Raw genomic sequence first — 17,746 nt, forward strand, 5'->3', positions numbered from 1 at the left:
CTGACAGCGCGAAGCCAGGGTATAAGCCAATTGTTTGGTCTGAGGGCTCAAGTGCTGCTGTCCAAAAAGAACCTGCTCAGGAAAAAAAATCTCTGAGATTTTGGATCTCAATCCATTTGAGTATCATGTACAAACTTCAAACCTTTCACGCATTCCATGCTACTTCCATACTGTCCTTCTGCTATCAGGGTTTTATTAGAAGCTTTTAGGTGTACTCTCATTCAGGAATTTATTGTAAGCTTAATTCTCTTCTGACTCATGTTGCTATATGCAGAAAACTGAGTTTATAGTCACTGTGACCGCAAGGAAGATCGGCAGCAACTGGTGGTACAATACATGCAAGAAATGCATGAAGACAACAAAGCGCCACGGCGATTCCTACAAGTGCACAGGTCCTAAGTGCAACTACATTGGGATGCCCAATCAAAGGTTTGTTATCTGCATAGCAACTTATCATGCTTCTTGACCAGATACTTTCTGTTGCTTATTCCGATCTTATCAACGATAGGTTCAAGCTATCCATACTAGCTGGTGACAACACAGCTAATGTCGAGTTCATTCTGTTTGGGAGGCAAGCTCAGCGACTGACAAGGAAATCAGCTGAGACCCTTGTGGCTGAAAACCTAGCTGACTTCATTCCAGATGAGCTTACAAAGCTGCTTGAGAAGACGTTCACATGGATAGTAAGCTTTTCTGATAGTACAACAGATTCTGGCACCATTACACTTCAGGTCAACACAGTGGTCGGAGAAGTCGGTCAAGAAGGCTCTATCATTCCAGCGATGCCAGCAACATCCCAGACATCTTCGCTCATGCTGTCAGAAGGTGCCACCGCCAGCATGCATGGAACTTCTCACCAAGGCGCTTCTCAATAGAGCCAGGCTCTTCCTATGTCACCAATTGCTGCCTGCTCTGATGCTAGCCATGCCTCCAACGCCTCCCCGGTCAGGCCTGCCTTACCTGCCTCTGATGCACCGCAGACTCCACAAAGTGTGAAGAGCACGGCTAATTACAAGGTACACGCTACTCAATTTGTTATAAACTACGTGCTGCTGCTTACAGAACACACTGCTAACCGCCTTTGCATCTGTTGTCCTAGGACAAGTCTGAAAATCCTGCTATGAAGCCTTCTAAGAGTGCTCTGGTGCCACAGAAACCCTTCGCTAGGAAAAGGTTAGCCATCCTTACAAATTCTCACATAGACACACGCCTCTCTACAAATGCTTATGATGCTGCTTATAGGTCCTGTCCAACGAGCAAAGGAAACGTGGCCAAGAAGCTCCTGATTGATGATAAGGCCGAAGAAGACGACGGTGGCAGCAGCGGGGGTGCACCCTCTACGGATCAGCAAAGGTGCCCTTTCTATGTCTCTCCTTTAAGTCAAAGGCTTAGCCTCTACACCCTGGCAAATATGCTAATGTTCCTTTCAAACCAGTCATGTAGTCCAGTCTTATATATCTGCTCACATACCTTTGCTCATGAACAAACTGAAAGCTGATCTGCGAAGCTTCCATGAGCCTTCCTGATTTATAGACCAAAAGATGGATATAGACATATGCATCCTACATTTTTTTTTCTTGCTGAGTTTATGAAACAGGTGGTTTCTCTGCTCCTTCCCTATCAAATTAGCTGCCGCCTAATTTCTTAGAATACTTGGTTGGTATGTGAATGTTCAAGTGAATTAGATATGTCAGGTTAAATGTAAATTTGAAAATTGTAGCCTAGGTGGCTGTACTTGCTATACTACTATAAGACTGTTAGGGTCTTGGGGCTTTCATGGTAATTGTGATAGATGATAAATTGTTTTGGTACATAACATGTGTTGTTTATTCAGGATAAAGAGTCATGTTGCTCAGCGATGTGAATAAATATTAGTGATTTGGCCTTTCAGAGTTGTTTTGATGCATTCCCTGAAATCAGGTCCATCACTGCATACTTCTTTTGTCATCACCATGGTAGATACATGTTGGAAATTGAACTTCTGTCATTTTGCAGCCCCAGCAAGGAGGCATGAGCAGACAAGCTCATGCTCATTTTGCCGCTCCGCGTTGCAGTCCACAATTAAGTGTCTTTCGTCTGCGTCGACGCATCATCTTCATCAGCCTGTGCCTGCAACGTGTGTAGCATTTTGATTATGTTTCTCTTCCAATGGCGATTCAGGTTAGTATCAAAAGCTACCATGTATGCTGCTTGGTAGCTATTGGTACTGGTTATGCCATTTATGGTGATCGGATGTGCTGTAATTATGATGTTCTAGATGCCGGACAAACACCAAAAAATTGGTAGGATGGTTAGGTGATCGGATATGCTGTAATTTCATGTTTGAAATTGCCGGACAAACACCTCGGATCTTATGAGTACGGTAGCCAGGGTGGATGGATGTGCTGTAATATTCATCATTTAAGTGCCGAACAAACACCTAGGCAAGGTGGATGGATGTGTTGTAATGTTAATCATCTAAATGCCAAACAAACACCTTCGATTATAAGCTGCTCGGATGTGCTGATTGTCTTTTATTTTCGTACACGCATTTGATTGTTCAAACTGTAGGACGCGCATCGTGCGCCGAATGTTCTAGTTCCGTTGAAAACTCATCATTCCAATCAGCCAGACAAACTGAGAGTTACCCTTTTTTTTTGCGAGGAAAACAGAGAGTTACCTGGAGCTGAAGTGACGGCCCCTGCTACGTACTTGGGTTGACGGGCCGAGCCCATGTAAGAGCTGCCATTACTCAGTTTTATTATGTTCCTTGCTGTTTATATCTCTTCATTTGTATTGTAAAACTTTATTTACTACTCCCTCCATTCCAAATTCTAAATCATTCTAAAAATCTTGAAGAATCAAAATTTTTCAAATTTGATCAAATTTATATGACAAAATAATAATATTTATTATTCCAATTAAATATTATTAGATTCTTTGTTAGCTATATTTTCATAATGCACCTATTTGATGTCATAAATCTTTATATTTCTCTCTATAATTTTAGTCAAACTTTGAGATGGTTTGACTTTCCAAATTTTTTGAAATGATTTATAATTTGGAACGGAGGGAGTAGTAGTATGTTTATTTATTACATGCGCCTGTTTCTGCATTGCAGCAGTCAAGGGATCGGAGCACCAGGCACGCCGCACGCGGCGAAGGAGGCAGAGCAGGGAGGAGACGAGGCTATCGTCTCGTCTACTGTATCGACGCGCTCCACGACTGACACGGCTTGAGTGAAACGCGAGCCGCCTGCGGAGTGCCGAAAGCAGCAGCAGCAGGAGGAGCAGCATGTCCGCACCGAGTCGCGCGTGGCCACGAAACCTCTAACAACTAACTGCTCCGGCGACTAGACTTTATGAGTAAATGACGCGGCGCTGGACTGGACCGGGTGAATTTTAACTGAGGCCGTGTTTGGTTCCCAAAATCAAAATTTCAAATTTTTTTTCGGCACCTGTATGGAGACTTAAATCTAGACGAAATAAAAAACGCATTGCGACTGCTGTCTGTAAATGACGAGACGAATCTAATGAACTTAATTAGGCTGTAATTAGATGTTAAATTGCTACAGTAATGCTACAATAAATAACATCTAATGTCAAATTAATTAGGCTCATTAGATTCGTCTCGCGATTTACAGACGAGTTCTGTAATTATTTTTATGATTAGTCTATATTTAATACTTTAAATATAAAAATATGTCTTTTCAAAAATTTTACAACCTGCAACCAAACACGGCTGAAGTTGGCTCGCCGCCCTGCGACCGTGCCCACGAACTTGAGACAGAGGGGCCGTCCCGTCCGGACCCCCCAAACTGAACTTGGTGTCTGACCTGGTCAGCCCGTGAATTAGCTAGTACGTACCACCCACGAAGATGGAAGACTAAATTGGCCTTGACTTGAGGTCTCGCTGCGTCGTTTAATTTGGTGGGTTCTGTAACAATCTAAAATTTGGAATTCAAATGGAAATACGAATTCACCAAAGTTTGAATGAAGTTTAGCTAAATTCAAACCTTACACGTGCCCCCCACATGTCACTCTCTCTTCTCTCCCTCACTCTTCCCTGCTCTGTGCCGAACAGAGCTCGCCGGCCACGCGCCGAGCCTCGCCGCGCCCCAGCCCTTCCCCATCCTTGATTCTCCCGAAGCCTCTCGGCCCCTCCACGCGGCACCATCTCCCTGCACGCACGCCGAGAACGGCCGTCGATGCGCCACGGCGACGAACGCGTCGAGCCGTGCCGTGCGCCAATTCCCCGCTCGCTTGCGCCCTCTGCCGTGCTCTCCTTCCTTCCTTTTGCTTCGCAAACAAGCCCTCTACCTCCCCTCTACTCCCCTTCCTGCTCCACGCGCCGGACCGAGCTCCCCGCGGTGTCCAGAGCCGCCCGCTGCCCGCCATTAGCGCCGCCGCCCCTAGGTCACCGCGGAGCTCACCCCTCCGGCCTTCCTCGTGCCCAACATCACCCGCAGCTAGCTTCCTTGCCTCCCATTGGTGCTCCTCGACCCGTTCACCATCGCCCACGGCCACCAGACCGCCGCCGCCACCGCCAACCGCCGCCGCCGGCCGCTGCTCTCCGCGGAGCCGCCCGCTCCGGCCATCCTAGCTCCAACCGAGGACACCCCTAGGTTCCTATCATCCTTCTCTTGCTCATCCCCTTGATCCCCCTCGCCTCCGTCGGCCCTAGGCGCCGGAATCCGGCCACCCACCCCTCCTCTGTTTCCCAACCCCGCCAAGGACCCACGGTGAGAAGAAATAGAAATCCAGGGGCCTAGATGCAAAAGTTTGTTTTCTTTTCCTTTTGTTTTCAAAAACAGCAAACTTGTAAATTCCATATAAAATCGTATAAAAATCAGAAAAATAAAAATCCAAATGTTCTGGAATCCTTGCAACAAGATCTACAACTTTCATTATATGCACATATTTATTTTCTGTCTGTATTTTAATCTAGGAAAAAGATTAGATTACATAGGTTATAATTATTCTAGGAGTTCTACTCACTATCTATGGGTTATTTTTTGTGGGTAGCTACTTCATGACATGCTTAGCGTTGTGTAAAAATTTGAGCACCATTTAATACTTTTAACTAGATGAAACCCTAGTCTTGGCTAGATCTAGTAGAATAGTATATTATTTTATTTCTGGATGTTCTGACTTAGATTTATGTATGAAACTTTTTCTGTGTATTTCCAATACTAAATTAACACCACTTTCCAAATTTCATTAGTTATAGATTTGTGTAGATATTTCTTTTATTTAATATTTGTTTAGTATACTTTAATTATGATAAATAAGTTATGTTGTTTTTAAATCATGAAAATATTTCTAAGTGTTATTCTTAAATAGTTTAGCTTGTCCATGAAGTTTGAGTCCCAATTCATGAATAGAACAGGAGCTAAAAATGAGTCTTGTAAATATGATGTCTGTCTTGTTTATTTTCTCAGAATTAATTATATCTAGATAAAATCATGAAAAATTCACAGTAGCTAATTCATTCCTTTTTAGACCTACTGTTAAAGTTTTAGCTTCTTTTATACTCTGGTCTAACCTGTATAATTCAATCTTGTTCTAGGAGTTGTCTGATTGCATAAATTGTTCTGGATAATTGGCTACAAGTTTTGGGATGAATTTTGCAGGATAGATAGTTCTGTTTACCTTCTGTTTGATGTAATTTTTATTGAATTTACTACTATATGTGTGCTGAGTTGTTGATTTATTAACCAACCATGATTTAATTGCTATAGGAAACTACTCTCCCTTGTTTAGGAAGTTAGTATAGCTTTCTTGTGCTGTTGATCATGATGTCTTGTGTAGTTAGATATGTTGAGTTACTACTCTATAAACGATTGTCCAGTCATGTCTTTCTTGTAATCGTATCGCATTACATAGCATTATGCTCGTGTCCATGCAATCGTGACTTTGTGCCATCCTCGCTTGTTCTTTTTTTGTATCATCTACTATACTACCCTGCATTCAGACATCCGTATTGATACATCTCATTTAGGTACGATAGATGAACCATATCAAGGACGTGATATTGGAACCGAACACGAAGACGAAGTTTGGTGGACATATCCAGAAGAGGCAAAGAACCAGGAGTACATGCTTGGACCGGAATACTCGCCAAGCGAGTGTCATCTAACAAACACTGACCTAGTGTTAATTCCAGGCAAGCCCCGGTGCATGTCCTAGTATTTTAAAATTATGACATCCATATATGTTGCTATTACTTATGCATTACGTTTTAGGAGTTGATTTGAAACCTAGTTACATGATCCGTAGTTCCTTGAGTTGTACTAGTATGTATAGGGCGATAGCAACGCTATGCTTAATAAGTATCGATAGAAGTCGAGTGACTGTTTGTCACTCGCGAGATATAGGATGTTTAGAAGACGAGTAATTTCCAGTTACTCGCGAGATATAAGTTATATGTATAGTTATGTTACAGTATCTGAGTTATTGAAAGTGATATGGAATTGTGAGACCGGGCGGGGAGTGGTGATGTTTAGGTATGGCAGCAGGACAGGGTTCCTGGTTGTCTTAGCCCCGCCTGTGTCGATCAAGGACCGGTCGTTGTGGCAGTGCTGATTGGGGATTGAACTGTACTAACCGCATGCCGGGAGTAGGAGGTAGTCGAAACCGGTAAGCCGAGTACTGCCTTGTTTCGAAAGTACAGAACTTCTACCCACCCCTTAGGGCAGTCGAGTGGCCGCGGAGAATTGGGATGCATATGTTTACTTTTGGTGGTCTCTCGTAGGGCTCGGTTGACTATATGCAGGTGGGGCGGTTCTGTAGTTCGAGACGGGGAGGGGAATGGTTGGCCTGTATAGTCCGACGGGGCAAATACGTGCCGTGTTGGTTAGGTCCACCTTGCAAGGTTAAATCGAATCGATTCACCGTGTCTCGCGGTTATGAGGGCCTTGATCTCTTTGTCGCCACGTAGAAATGTATTAGAAATATTAGGAATACATGATGGAACTATTTCGAATCATTATTGTAATGCTCCAACATGATTGTTTTAGTTAGGCCAACATTAGATGAGAGCCTCTCTACATAGAATATGTGAGCTAAAATATTGAAAGTAAGGATCCATCTTTAGACGCTTTTCTGCAATTAATCCACAGCCAGAAAGCCGTGCATGTCTAGATAGTGGGCTATGTATACCCATAGTCGGGTAAGTCTTGCTGAGTATTAGTATACTCAGGGTTTGTTGTTTACCCTGTTTCAGGTATAAAAGCTAACCAGGATTAACATCCGTGGGCTTGATGTGACGTCCTCACGTCTCCGTAGTTATCGTTTTATATCAAGTTATTTCAGTTGGTTTCTAATGAAAATCTTCCTCGGGTCATATTCTTTTCCGCTGCTGTCATTTATTTTATGTAAATTCTAAATTTAAAGCTGTTTTGTAAATATTTATGTCATTATCTATTTTGTGAAATTATATTATGCTGGTACCATCTGTGCTCGCCGTCGCGCGAGACTTCTGGTGTGTTTCGATCGGCCTATGGGTTGGAAACAGGCTATCAGGTTACACTTAATTAAGCTAATGCGCCTGATGCGTTCAAATGATGGTCATTACGCTTATTTAAGCCGTTTAACTTGGCGGTTCTGTCACATGTTCCTTCCTGCCTGCGAGTAGGGATCGAGTAGAAAGCAAAGCTGTGCGGCCGGACTGCCTGCAAGAAGCGTGTAGACTCATGGGAATTGGGTGACATGATTACCTTCCATGTTCCCTCCGATCCGATCCTTGTGGTTACCGGTTACTAGCTGGGGCATCATCAGTCATGTTTAGTTCCAGAGCTCGATCTGCTCCCGGATACGCCCAGAGTCATCATTCTGGTAAAAGGTAAATAAAACCGTACTAAAAGCTAATACTACTGCCAGACTGGCGGGGTGCCGGCAGCAGCAGTTGGATTCGCCGGATGACTCGGTCCAAGTTGCTTCAACGTGACGCGCAAGTTACTGTGCGAGCGCCCAGGACCGATCGACCTGGTACTGCTACTAGTGTGAGGCGGGTCAATTCGATGAGCTGAGTCCCAACTGCCACCCAATTTGGCTATTCCATTCCATGCGTGCTTCGATGCTTGGAAAACGGTAGAGTTGCGCGCGTTGGCTGGATGGCCACGGCGTCAGCGTGCGTAATCCCGGACGCCACGGCACGACCATCGTGTCACTGCTAATACGTGCTAGCCGTTTGAATCGAATGGCCATATATGCAGAGCAGCATCTCTGCCTCGACCTCACCAACTCTGTTCCTGTTGTTGGCGTTCATTTCACTTTCCGGCCCTCCGGCCGTGCGTGGGGTCTCGGAATGCGGAGATCCGCCGCCGCCGCCGCCGGCTTCATCGGCAGGTGGGGCGGTGGGCCGTAGCAGCTAGCTGCCTGGCTCGCAGGGTGGGTACGCAACTTCCGCGAAGCCATCCGTCGTCCGGTGATCCACTGATCCCGGCGGCGCGTACCCGTACGTAGGGGTACGGCCTGTCGGATGGGAAGGGATCGGGCCACGCCACGCCGCACGCCGAAAATCTGCGTGTGGACACCCTGTCCCTGCGATTGACCAGCTGCTCTGCTGTAAACAGTAGGTCAGAGGCGGAGACTAGATCATTGAGGAGCATGCAGGAGCAAGCCAGCAACGCATGACAGATCCAACAGCAGAGTGCGTGCGTGCAGGTCCTTGTTGGCGGGTCCGCGTGACGGGTCGTCGTGCGCACGCGGCACACGCCTATCGGCGCGCAGGAATCCACGCAGGGACCGCCCCACCGCGTCCCTGGCCAAAGCTCAGTCGAGACCTTGCTAGCTACAGGATTTCTTTCTCACATTCCTCCAGCTCCAGCCTCCAGCTCCAGCCTGCCGAACAGTATTTTTCTCTCACACCACTCCAGCTCCAGCCTCCAGCTCCAGCCTGCTGAACACGGTGAATGGCGCCGGTCTGCTTCGGGGGCGTGCAGGTCTCATATGAAGGTCAATGGTAAACGGCTAAACGCTGCTGCTTGCGGTTGCATTGGTACGTTACTACCTAGCTACAAGTTGAACACGGGACCTAGCTAGCCAAGGGCAGTCCCAATGCAGGCTCCACTCATAGAGTCTTAAGCCTCAAAGATTACATTACAAGAAACTATACTTCCCAATACAAAATGTGTAATAGTAGTTTCTATACATAAAATTATTTAATGTTTTTCCCTCCACAATGCAAGTCTCCTTAGTTTTTTGGGCATTGAAGGGCGCATAGACTTAAAGTCTTATTTAGAAACCAAGTCTTGTTTTTTTCCCTTCTCTCTTCAATAATTAGAGTGCCACATAAAAAAAGCTATAAATAAAGAATTATAAATATACATAGGGTGCCCTTTTCTTTAATTTTCTTGTAATCGCAATCATGTCTCCAGGTGTAACTATATATCTGGTGCTCGTCGCGAAAAAGGTGTAACTATACGTCCTTTCTAGTATATACTAACGTACTATGCATGGGCGCGGCGCCGCACTAGTCAAGTCGTCAAACCAAATAAAATCGGAAGCAGCGCACGCAGTTGGTGCAGAGCGCGCGAGATTTCATCTGAAGAACCGAATCCGTGCGCGTTCACTCCACTTTCGCCGACCGCGGGCCACACCACACGTACTGTGCAGCTAGCGACGAGGACGACGAGCTCAAGCTCGTGTCTCTACTCGCCAGGCCTCGTTCGCAGCCTCGCACCCCGATCCATCATCCATCGCTTTCCCAGGCCCGGTCGGTCTCTGTGTGTACAATAGTAATATAATCCATCGCCTTAATTTCTTGTCCATGCCGACGGGAAACAACACGCACGCGCCGCGCTGCTATATAAGGCTGTACGCGTGGGCCGGCCAGCGGCTGCCACGATAGATAGATAGCTTGGGCGGCGGATCGGATCAAAATGCAGAAGGGCGGCATACTATCCAGCTAGCGTCATAGCGTGCGTACGTGCGCGTGTTGCCGCCGCGTATACGTACGGCCGCTCGATGAATCGATCGGGCCAGACTGGATTGGGTTTGCGCCCTAGTATACTATATACTTAGGGCAGTCTGATGGAAGAAACTGACACAATTTCTATAGCACAAGAAATTATTTATAGAAACTATCTTCCACAATGAGGGTGTCTACAAGTAATAAATATTTTCTCTTTCTCTCCTCTAACTCTATCTTGTTCCTCCAATAGCAAGCCAGCATGAACCCCATAGAAACTAGTGGTTTCTCCCCAATGGTGATTTTATGCATTTTTGGTGCATTGGGTGAAGTGAAGACTTGGTTTCTTCCTCAAGAAACCATTTCTAGAATTTTTCATCTCTTTCATTAATTATGTTGCCATGTCAATATTTTGCTTAGGTGGCAAGTCATTTAATGAGGATAGAAACTATCATCAATACACTATTGAGATTGCTCTTATATTTTGGGACGCATGTTATATTATTAGTTATTGTACATACTATATATTTTGGGATGCAGCTAAACCTCGTGTAGATCTGCTAGTTGGTCAGTGCACCGATCGAGGAGAGTGGCGGTGTAACAGCTAGCAACGCAGCATGGAATCGGACACATGCATGGAGCATTAAATGTAGTTGAAAAAAATAACTAATTACATAGTCTAACTGATTAGCATGAGATGAATCTTTTAAGCCTAATTAATCTATAATTAGATATTAATTGTTAAATAACAACGAAAATACGTCGCCGTCCTGGCCACACGCACGCACGTACGTCGCCACATCGCATGGATCCGCCGGTGCAGCAAAAGCTTTGACCACCGCGCCCGTCGTCCCTGCTGCTAGCCAGCATGCATCCCTGGTGGCTCCCTCCCCGGCTGACCGCGTCGTCGCCGCGCGCCATGCATGGGCAGGGCACTGCGCTGGACGATCGAATGAAACTCGCTCAGATTTGGGAAAAGAACTACCGATCGACTGTATATGTAACTTCAAATAGTGAATTTGATCCAAATAATATAATTAATCAATAGCGCACCAGAAACACTACTGTATATTCTTATGCATGCATCCATAAAGTAGCTAGCCCAGAAATCCTACGTATCGACGTAGAAAGCCAACGTATACAGTCAGACGGACTAAATATATCATAAAGCTTTTCTCAGTCCTTAATATAGTATAATATAATCCAGCCTGGCATGCATATTGCTACATACCCACCCTGGTTGATACAATCATTGTTTGTGATTAAAGCGCACCTTTAATTTAGCAGATCCTCATCTCCGTCCGTTATCAGGTCCGGTCGTCCTTTTTTTTTTTGAGATTGCATACGGTCTAAAGTTTCATTCATGCTATGTACTATACATCTAAGAAACGTATACGTGCAGTTACTTTGTTGACTCAATATTGGTCTGATCTATTCGGTTCGTGCCCCTTTTTTCTTTAGTCTTTATACTCGGTGCGATTACTCTAACATCATGCAGATTTTGTGTGGATCTGTATTCAAAAGTAGCTGAATGATAAGAGGGGAGAAACTTTGATCAATATTGTTTTTAGTCTCAGAAACCTGACACTATATATTGGCTTGCATAGATGATGTTGCCAAAATTGCTGAGCTACACACTGATCTTTAAAAGACCTAAAAGGGGGGCAATTTTTGCTTCCAGATCGAGCCACGTTGGCAGAAATTCTCAGCCGTCGGATCGCACGACTACGACCCAGATTGGGCTGGTGGCCGACAAATTTGCAAAAGCCCCTCAGATTTTATAGAAATCGTGCCCGCCGTCCCTCCCTCCTCTCAGACCGGCGAACTTTCAAAAAAACCCTCAGATTTCAGTGAAATATAACCCCGCCGTCCATCCCTCCTCTCATGAAATCTTTTAAAATAACCCTCGGATTTTAACAAAATCCAGCCCACCACCATGCAGCCCATTACAAGGGTTACTTATACTCTTTGCACCTATAATTCAATGACCAAAACACGTTCAAATCAAAACTGTCATCCACAAGAGTTCTTCATAATTTAAAAATATAATATTTCTATAGATCAAAATTTTAAATTCGAGACACTTCTATACGCATCTAAGATAAAATAACAGAAAAAATAGATTACCCTAAAAAACTGACAATTGCACTACCTTCATTCCTTAATAAAAATGTACAATCAATTATTATAATTTGTTTACCTTAGCTATTTCTACAAATAAAATGTACAACAGTTACCAATACCCATTGAATCATAAGTAATATACCATACGCGATATATTCACCATTGCTCTAAATACCATCTTCTCATTCAATACTCCTCCATTCTCTTTTGATAGTCTCATTTCTAAAATTAAAATATTCACAAATGATAGTCTTATTTGCTCTTGATAAGAATCATGACAATAAATAGCACTAGTAACGAGAAGTTTCTAGCAAAGGCATTGGAGGAGTAGCAAAAAACTTTATGTTACATTAATTAGATGATAAGTAAGATTGTTTTTTCTTGATCATTGTGTCAATGTAAAGTAGGACTATCAATAGAGAATGGAGGGAGTACAACATATTCTCTCTCTCTATGGTTACAACCTATATTCCATTTACAATACAATTTACAAAATTCGCAAACATATAACTAATATCTCCACGTCTTACAAAGTCTTCCTACCTCTTGTACTCCCAATAGTTACAAACTAAATTCTATTTATAAAATTCGCAAACCGCAATCTTGATTCACTTAATCCCCCTCTCCACGTCCGTTGTATACTGTGTCCACCTCCAAACATAACATGCACTAATACTATCACACAGTATCCACTGGACCAGCCCAAGCTGGCGCACCAATGGTGCGCCCCAGTTTCTAGTGAATACTCCTATATTGGTTTGAAGTGGTCTCTGAATGCGCTGCTTGCATGGAGCTCGTCTTCAAAAGTGCCTGCTTGTGTTCCATGTCATGACAACCATCGCATGCATGCATAACTTTTAAGAAAAACGGCCGGACAGAACGAGATTAAAGAAAGCAAAAGGTGTGTGCAGATAAAAATCCACCAGAATCATCGGCCGCGAACGGGATCTTTCCTGCGTGGTTCCCGCGTCCCGGATTCCGAGCCCGATCGATGAGCTAGCTAGCTACTGGAAGTGGCCGCCGTCGCCGCCACCACCGGAAAGCGTGCACCGCCGGCCGTACGGGCCCCCGGCCGGGGTACAGACATGTCGGAGCCCATGTCGGAGCCCACGCACAAATGAGGCCGTGCCGTGATCCATCCGGATCGGACGAGAGATTTCGCCACCTCGCTCGCTGTCCCTCACGCATGTGCGTCGCACCGACGTGTACTGATCACTGCGTAGCTCGGCTCGGTCCAGGCGTTGGAGAGATTAACAATAATAATCTCACCAACCTTCTGTACTAACCGATAGTTCGCCGGGCCAGGCAGGGTGCTGATCGATGAAGCTTCCACGGAAGGTTCTCAGGCATGGGAGCAGAAGCAGAGCGAAAAGCGTCAGGTCACACAGCCAGCAGGTTCGTTCTCTCCATCTCCTCGATCTCCTTGTTGGACTCGACCGGCCACCGGTCGTCTCGTCGTCTCGTCCTGCTGTAGCTAAGCTGTGCAATCGAGTGCGCGCACGCAGCGGTTTCGCCAGTGGCCAGCAGCTACGTCAGCCGTGACCCATCGCGGTTCGACCCGCTCTGCAGCTACTGAATTTTATGACGCGGGTGGTGTACGACTGTACGTGCGGTTAGCTTCAGAAACACCCTGGCGTTCCCGGCCGGTTTGATGTATAATAATTGCGGATTAGGGTATGGATCATGCGTGTGCCCCTGATGAGAGCTAGTAGCGCTTAATAGTGGATTCCATCATTATACTAATTAATTAGCTAGGGAGGGTCCTCTTGTTTTAGGGTTCCTCGCTCGCATGGCATCTTGCTGTAGCATTATTATATATGCATGCATCTGAGCAGTGTGTGAGGGAGCATGTCCGTGGTTTTGGCGATGGGGTACTCGGCTCCTTGCGCTTGTGTTGTGTGGCTACGCTCTGCCCAGCAATCTCGTTGAGGGGTCAACGTATAATCAGTTTTGTTATTAAAGGGTGTGTCCAAAATAATATTCCAATTCTTTCTGTCTTGTGCTTGTTTACATTTAAGGAGCATGGAGCATACATACATATATATAATTGAGATACGGTCCCTTTTCCTTCAAGACACACAAAAAAAATGTTAGGACGACTCATCATTATGGCTTTAAACTATTGGAGAATATAGCTGATTTATGATATATATATATATATATATATATATATATATATATATATAACCAGGGGCGGAGCCTAGTAGAGGCGAAACTGGGCTCCGCCCCCCTTGCATGCAAACACTGCATTAATTAAATAGCGATTTTAACACTGTTCATTACTGTAGCACGTTAATTAACAAGGGGTGCCCCCCTCTTCGATCACGCTCCGCCACTGTATATAACTATTGATACCCGTTCCTTCGAATAATCGGGCACCAATTCATCCTTCTTCCGCCAGAGTTTTGATGACAAGCTCACGTGTTTCAAGTTGAACTCGGTTGCAGCCTTGCAATTGCTAAAGTACACTCTTGGCAGTCAAGTACTATACTTCAACCGTGCTAGGCGAAGTGGTCCGCCTGACTACGAAGATATCATACCCCCATACAAACCAGAACTTAATAGTAATAACCATAAACTTCAATAATGCGAAAATTTTGAGAAGAAATAAGTCTCAAAAAATATAAAAAAAGCATATCCGGAAAATGCATAGTACACACATATTCTTACTTCCTCACAAGAAGCCATTTTGAATGGTAGTAATGTACTCCCTCCATTTCAAATTATAGGTCTTTTGACTTTTTTGACGCGAAGTTTGATCACTCGTCTTATTCAAAAAATTTATACAAATATAGTCAATTTTAAGTCATTTTTGAAGAACTTGTATTTATAAAACAAGTCACAGTAAAGGAAATATTATTTTGCACAAATTTTTGAATAAGGCGAGTAGTTAAACTTGAGGTTGAAAAAATTAAGGACCCCCCCCCCCCCCCCAACTCCCCGTAGAAAACTTGGGACCGTAGATAAGTTGGGAGCTACTTTAGCTAACTTGAGGACTACTCCATCTCGAGCCATGACAATTTCGGGCGTCGCTAGCTCCCAGCAGCTAGCCAGATTTACCAGGCAGGACACTACGTGAAAAGGAGTTTTTGGCCATCAAACTATCGACTGCATCCGGATTTGGCAATGTAACTCTAAAACCGGACATTAGCAGCCATCCTACTCTCAAAACCGTTCACGTTTGGCCATAGAGCTATTTTGCAAAGTGGTTTTGCTGAGTTAGACACCACGTGGCGGTGGCCCCACCTGTCAGCCCTCCTCTCTTCCTTCCCTCTCTTTCTTCTATCCTCTCCCTCTCTCTTCTCTCCTATCCCTCTCCTCTAACTTGCGCCGGCCGCCGCCCTCCTCCCATGCGCCAGCTTCGCCGCGGGCCACTGCTACTGGCTGGGCGAGCCAGAGCTCCGCCACAGGCCAGCGCCATAAGGCCCCGGCCCCTCCATTCTCCCCACTCGCCCCCTCCTTTCTTCTACCTCTCACCACGAGCACGAACAGAGTCGAGCCACCACCGGACTGTGTCGCCACCGCCGCGCCACCAAACTCAAATCCCCCTCTCCCAACCATCCTCCACCCTCCCTGCTACCTCCCAAGCCTGCTCCCGACGAGCTCTGACGCATTCACAGCTGGGAATCGAAGTTCTCCGTCCGCCATTGGAGCCGGCGGGACCGAGATCTGCCCGTAGGCAAACTCCCACCTCCGGCTCCCATTTTCCTTGTCCAATAGCTCAAATCGAATGTAGGCGACCTCCAAAAGCTCATGCCCTCCACGTTCCACAATGTTCCACCGGTTTCCGCGCTCATCTATGGAGCTCGCCGCCGGCCGGAACCCCCTCCTCGCCGCCGGCCATGTTCTGTAGTTGCTTTTGACGCACATCTCCCACCGTTGAACTCGCCTCGCTGCGTAGATGCTGTAGGTGCAACTACCCGCCGCCGCACGGCTCGCCGCCGGGGGGAACACGCCGGGCGAGCTCCGCCATGAGCCAGAGCCGTCGGCCGGGCGAGCTGGAGCTCCGCTGAGGGCCCACGCCGCCGACCGAGCGAGCTCGAGCTCCACAGCGGGCCCGCATTGCTGGCGGGGTGGGCTGGAAAGGCGTGCGCGAGAAGGGAGGCGGCCGACGTAGGGTCAGCAGAGTTGGGTAGGAGAGAAGAGAGGTAGAGGGAGAGAGAAAGAGGAGAGAGGAGGAAGAGGAGGGCTGACAGGTGGGCCTCACCGCCATGTGGCGTCCAGTTCAGCAAAACCATCGTGCAAAACAGCTCGATGGCCAAACGTGAACGGTTTTGAGAGTTGGATGGCTGCGGATGTCCGGTTTTAGAGTTGCATTGCCAAATCTAAACGCAGTCGATAGTTTGATGGCTAAAAATTGGACTTTAGCGAAGGCAAAGGTGGTTTCTTTTGGGGGCTGTGTACTTGTTCGTGCATAGAAAGCTGCACGCGTATCTACCACAGCTCAATGCCTCAATTTAATTCTTGCGAACGAAAATCTAAGGCCACCCGCATCGGTCTGGCGATTTGAAGCCAGCGATTTGGAGGAGAAAGAGGAGGGCAGCAGCAGCGCTTGGGAAGTGCGCGCGTGAGAGCAAGCTCTCTCGGCGAGCGTGCGAGCTAGCGACGCTGTTCATCGATTAAGAGAATGAAATCGCCGGCCAAATCGTCGACCACTGGGGATGCCCTAAGGACAGGAGACCGTCCATTACGTGCGGGGTTTGCTTTTTCCCCACACAAAACTTCAGTCTTTATGATGCTGATGAAATGTTCCACGCAAGCGATCTCACCGTCCAAATTCCCCGAGAGATTCGTGGCCCCAATGCCGTTTTGACACGGCGCAGTGGACGCAACGGACCGACCGGTCGAGGTCAGAGTTCCAGCCAAAAACAAAAGAGCGCCCGTAACTATCAGGCCAAGTAATAAGTCTTCCGGCAGAAAACAAAAAAAATGGACGTACGAGACGGAACGGAATGTCGTGGACGGACGAGTCGCTGACGCTGACGTGCGTTTTATTTTCACCCTATATAATATATTTTTTCTGGGTCAAATACGATGACGTGTCCAATAAAGCGTAGCAAAATAAGCGGTGGCGTGGCACGAAATACCGTAGGCGTGTTTGGTCGGTGGATAAACACACCGCACATCCAGGGTTTTGCGAAGTAACTAAGGTGTAATGCAACCGAATAAGAGAGCGCTGTACAATTTATCTTTTTCTTGTGTTTTTTTCAAAAATATCTAGGAGCACCAGAAAATTATGTAAAAATTTAATTAGGCATCTGCGCCGACCGCGCGCTCGAACTGTACAATTTATATGGAGCAGTAAAAATGGGACAAACGGTTGCTCGGTCTCACAGTAGGCTAGACTCTATTGGTCTCTACTTCAATCAGTCACGCTTAGATTATAAGCTAAGTAAAACTTTTTTTGCTTATCGCTATTCGCTTCTCGTAGTTTGAATATGAAATATCTGAAACGGCTTGCCAAAGAAACGAAATAAATGAAAATAAACATGATGTTTAGTACGATTATTATTTTCACTTATAGAACCTCTCCGGCGGACAGGTACATGTACGTGGGGACAAACGCCCGAACTCCGAACGAGGTGGTGGCACAGAATTTGCAGCACCGTCAAACCGACCATTCAAAACTAAACTGGGCTGTCGCCCCCTTCTCGCACGTCGGCGTGTCCTCGCTCGCTAATTCCCTCTCCCTCCTCGTCGTCGACGTCGTGAAGGACTTTCAGTAACCGAG

At 46.0% G+C, this 17,746-nt stretch overlaps 2 long non-coding RNA genes across 2 annotated transcripts; both read left to right on the top strand.

Moving 5' to 3' along the window:
- Positions 1 to 280: 280 nt before the first annotated feature.
- On the top strand, positions 281 to 1,175 carry LOC120648795. Its single transcript, XR_005665087.1, has 3 exons — positions 281 to 429; positions 509 to 1,016; positions 1,100 to 1,175. It is a non-coding gene; the product is annotated as an uncharacterized LOC120648795 (long non-coding RNA).
- A 2,742-nt stretch (positions 1,176 to 3,917) lies between these two features.
- Positions 3,918 to 6,459, top strand: LOC120652230. Its single transcript, XR_005666496.1, has 2 exons — positions 3,918 to 4,758; positions 5,980 to 6,459. It is a non-coding gene; the product is annotated as an uncharacterized LOC120652230 (long non-coding RNA).
- Positions 6,460 to 17,746: the final 11,287 nt, after the last annotated feature.

This window comes from Panicum virgatum, chromosome 9K, assembly GCF_016808335.1.
Source record: "Panicum virgatum strain AP13 chromosome 9K, P.virgatum_v5, whole genome shotgun sequence".
Lineage (NCBI taxonomy): Eukaryota > Viridiplantae > Streptophyta > Magnoliopsida > Poales > Poaceae > Panicum > Panicum virgatum.